Genomic DNA, 5,119 nt, shown 5'->3' on the forward strand with positions numbered 1-5,119 from the left:
TTTCTTGAGAGTGGTTTTAGAGTCTAGGTTCCTTTAAATTTGTATGCTTATGCATAAATTTCAAAATAGAATTGTCAGTTTCTTCAAATAGCCTGTGAGATACTTATTGGAATTGTATTGACATTATAATAATTGATATGATGAAAACACTGAATCTGTTAATCATCAAAATGCCATTATCTTTCCCTTTACTGATATATTTGCTTTCTTTCAGTAGTGCTTTCTGGTATATACATAAAACTCTTTAATATATTTTTAAATATGTCCTTCAAATGTCACATTTTAGTAGAATGTTAATATAATTTTCTTTCTAATTTCTATTTCTAACTATTGCTTTCATAGAAATACATTTGATATACTGTGTTGACTTTCTAGCCTGTAATCTTATTGAATGAACTGATCAGATCTATTAGATTTTCTGTAGAGCCCTTAGAATTTTCTGAGCTTCCCTGATGGCTCAGATGGTAAGGAATCTTCCCACAATGGAGGAGACCTTAGTTCAATTCCTGGGTCGGGAAGATTCCTTGGAGAAGGGAATGGCAATCCACTCCAGTATTCTTGCCTCGAGAATTCCATGGTCAGAGGAGCCTGGTGGGTTACAGTCCATGGGATCACCAAGAGTCAGATATGACTGAGTGACTAAAACTTTCACTTTCACCTTGGCATTTTCTACCTGTATAATTATGTACATTGATGTTTTTATAATATTGCTTCTTCTTTTCTAATCTGTATTCTCTTTTTCTTTTGTTTTAAATTTAATTACTAGAATTTGGGGTACAATGCAGAAGAGAAATTAGGAGAGGACAGACATGACTTCTTTTCAGTCTTAGAATTCATGATAGATGTAGATATTATTCAGATAATCTCTCAGATTGAATCAATTCCTTTAATCCTTCATTTTCTTATATTTTTATCCATAAATTTAAATTGAAAGTTTTCAATTTGCATACATCTATCAAACTGGTCATGAGATTCTTCTTTATATTTTTTAATTTAGTGAATATCATTGATTAATTTTTGAAAGTTAAACTGTTTTACTACTGGAATAGATTATACAGTCATGTTGAAAAATTACTTTTTAAAATGACAGAACTCTGTACATCTGTGTCTCTTTTTCTGTTTTGCATATAGGGTTATCATTACCATCTTTCTAAATTCCATATATATGTGTTCGTATACTGTAATGGTCTTTATCTATCTGACTTACTTCATTCTGTATAATGGGCTCCAGTTTCATCCATCTCATTAGAACTGATTCAAATGAATTCTTTTTAATGGCTGAGTAATATTCCATGGTGTATATGTACCACAGCTTCCTTATCCATTCATCTGCTCAATGTATGACAAAAACCAGTACAATATTGTAAAGTAATTAGCCTCCAACTAATAAAAATAAATGAAAAAAATCAAAAAATAAAATAAAATGACAGAACTCATTCATTGGTATGTTGCTTAGTATGTTCATAATGCATATATTTTATAACCTTATCATGCAACTTGGCAGGTAGGTGATGGTAGTTTCATAAAATGATGTGCTGAGAATTCTCTATTTTCTGAAAGAATTTCTTCAGAATTTGTGTTACTTATTTGAAAAATATTTTGTGAAATTCAAAAGTCGAATTTATTTGACATGGAGTGATTTTTAGACTAATTTTATGTACACATTTAACACATCTAATCCATTCAATTGTCATAAAACTATTCATCTTTTAAAAATTTTCTTTAGTTAGATTTTATAATAATTTTATGATATATTAGATTTTAATTTGGCAAATTATCTGGCTTTTAAATTTCTTCATGGCATTTCCTACTCTCCTGTCAATTTTTCATAAATTTGAAAAGAAATATACCTGGATTTACCTGTAAAGATTTTACTCCTTTTCAGAAATTTCAATTTGTTATTAACTCAATTTCATTTACTTAAAAAGGTGTATTAGTGATTATTATTGAGGCAAATTTCATTATTTTAATGATTTTAAAATATACGATTCTTTGACTCTTAATACCTGAGCAATGTTGTGCAATGATCACAGCAATGATGAAATGATGAACATTTTCATCACCACTTGTCAATTGCCGGGGTCCAGCCTTGTCAGGATCGAGGGGGTAGCCTTGGGATGAACGGCGTTGGCGAGAGAAGACACGTGAGACCAGCCTTGATAGGGCCAAGTCTCAGGATGACGAGAGAGAGAGAGAGAGAGAGAGAGAGAGAGAGAGAGTGACCAGATGAGGGTTATTTGCAGGGTCTGGCAATGCTTTATTTTTTACTGTAGCTTTTATACCCTAAGTTAGTACGTTTCTAAGGGGAAGATAGTTTAACATTACATCAGCTTGTCCTTCACGAAACCAGGGTGTTTTCTGCATACTTCTTTGTTTATGAGGGTCTTGTACATTATCTTCTGACCTTGGGGCCTATTAACATTTTATGCAGGTCAGTTGAACGTAAACCTATTTTCTGTTTCTATGGTGACCTTAGCTGAAAAGTAGCAGTCTCATAGGGCAACAGTGCAGAGTAGAAGTATAACCTTGTTAACACAAAAATCAATCCTTGTGCAGAAGTTGTCAGTTGCGTTTATCTAAGAAGTTTACCCCAGACTGACTCTGCGACTTTGGTGAGGCAGCTTCTGCCTAACACTCTTGGCTGACAATTAACAACCATTTCACACTTATCACACTAGGGCTAAGCTCTTTTTTTTCTAGATCTATAACTATATTAACAATGGTTTTTATAACACAACCTTAGCACATTAAGAGCAAAAACACAGCAAGCAAATGTTAACCCAATAACCACCTTTAGAATAATTTTTCTTTTGTTTTCTAATAGGACTCCTTCACCCCCCCATAAAGGCTCTATGTCTATTAGGGCCTTTATGTGATCAGGTTCTTTATGCTGTTTTATGATTAGGGTATTATAAGTAATCACGCATATTAGTACCAGAGGCATAAATGCATTTGCCAAACAAGCTAAAATACCAGCAAAGGAGTTTAAATTAAAACACTCCTTTCACCCTGGATAATCTCATAAAATACCACCACCCAGGAAACTTATTGATTAAAGTTCTAAATTGATTCTTTTTGGGGATGAGATGGGGGGAAGGCCTTCTGCCTGTGTAAGCAAGCAACAGAAAGACAGATATCATCTTTAAGGTGAGCACCGGGGGCAGCTTTTCAAAACCCCTGAAAACCTGATCCGCCTTGCCCGTCAGGTTTTCTCCCTCGTGACCTTGTCATGGGCGGGATCTCGTGTGCCAGCTCCTGGCAGTCAATTAAGTCAATTATCATATTACCATTTTTCCCTACCCCGAAGACCTGGAAACCACTAGGAGGTTTTTTATTTCTCCAAATTTGCTTATTCTGGGCATTTTATATACATAAAATCAAATAATGTAAGATCTTTTGGTTTATTTGTCCTAACATGTTTCCAAGTTTATTTATATTGTAACATATATTAGTACTTCATTCATGTTTATCACGAATTAATATTCTATTGCATGGATAGACCAAAAGTCTATTATTCATTCATGGGTTATTAGTAATTTGAGGTGTTTTGGCTATTGCAAATAGTGCTACTGCAAGGGTTTATTTGGGCTTCCATTGTAGCTCAGTTGGTAAAGAAGCTGCCTACCATACAGGAGACCTGGGTTCAATTCCTTAGTCAGGAAGATCCCCTGAAGAAGGAAATGGCAACCCACTCCTGTATTCTTGCCTGGAGAATCCTATGGACAGAGGAGCCTGGCGGGCTGCAGTCCATGGGGTCGCAAGAGTTGAACACGAACTAGCGACTAAACCACCACCACCAGGCGGTTATACAGGTTTGTCTGAATACTTGTCTGCAATTTTTCTGTCTCTCTATCTAGTAGAGGAGTTCCTGAGTCCTGTGACAATTCTATATCTAACTTTATGAGGAATGACTGTGTATTCACAACTTGACATCATGTTACATAGCCATCAGAAATGTTCTCCAGCTTTCAGCTTCTTAATAGTGCCCTTTGATGCACAAGAGTTTTGAATTTTAGGGAAATCAAATTTATCTATTTTTCTCTTGTTACCTGTGATTTTATTGCCATATTTAAGAAACTGTTGCTTAATCCAAAGTCTTGAAAATGTTCCCTCTGTTTTCTACTATGAATATCATAGTTTCAGTTGTACATTTTGTTCTTGACCTATTTTGAGTTAATCTTCATATAAAAAGGAAGCAGGGTTCCAAGCTCATTCTTTTGTTTTTGATACCTGTTTATTGGCATCATCTGCTGAAGAGACTATTCAATTCCTCAGTTCAGTTCATTTCAGTCACTCATGTCCAACTCTTTGTGACCCTATGGACTGCAGCATGCCAGGCTTCCCTGTCCATCACCAACTCCCGGAGTTTAGTCAAACTCGTGTCCATCCAGTCGGTGATGCCATCCAACCATCTCATACTCTGCTCTCCCCTTCTCCTCCTGCCTGCAGTCTTTCCCAGCGTCAGGGTCTTTTCCAATGAGTCAGTTCTTCGCATCAGGTGGTCAAAGTACTGGAGTTTCAGCTTCAGCATCAGTCCTTCCAATGAATGTTCAGGATTGATTTCCTTCAGGATTGACTGGTTGGATCTCCTTGCAGTCCAAGGGGCTCTCGAGAGTCTTCTCCAGCACCACAGTTCAAAAACATCAGTTCTTCGGTACTCAGCTCTCCTTATGGTTCAACTCTCACATCCAATATGACCACTGGAAAAACCGTATCTTTGACTATATGGACATTTGTATCACTAAAGTAATGTCTCTGCTTTTTAATATGCTGTCTAGGTTGGTCATAACTTTTATTTCAAGGAGCAAGAGTCTTTTCATTTCATGGCTGCAGCCACCATCTGCAGTGATTTTGGAGCCCAAGAAAATAAAGTTTGTCACTGTTTCCATTGTTTCCCCATCTATTTGCATGAAGTGATGGGACCGTATGCCATGATCTTTGTTGTTTGACTGTTTAGTTTAAAGCCATCTTTTTCACTCTCCTCTTTCACTTTCATCAAGAGGCTCTTTAGTTCTTCTTCACTTTCTGCCTTAAGGGTGGTGTCACCTGCATATCTGAGGTTTATTGATATTTCTCCTGGCAATCTTGATTCCAGCTTGTGCTTCATCCAGTCGGGCAT

This window comes from Muntiacus reevesi, chromosome 9 (genome assembly GCF_963930625.1).
Source record: "Muntiacus reevesi chromosome 9, mMunRee1.1, whole genome shotgun sequence".
NCBI lineage: Eukaryota > Metazoa > Chordata > Mammalia > Artiodactyla > Cervidae > Muntiacus > Muntiacus reevesi.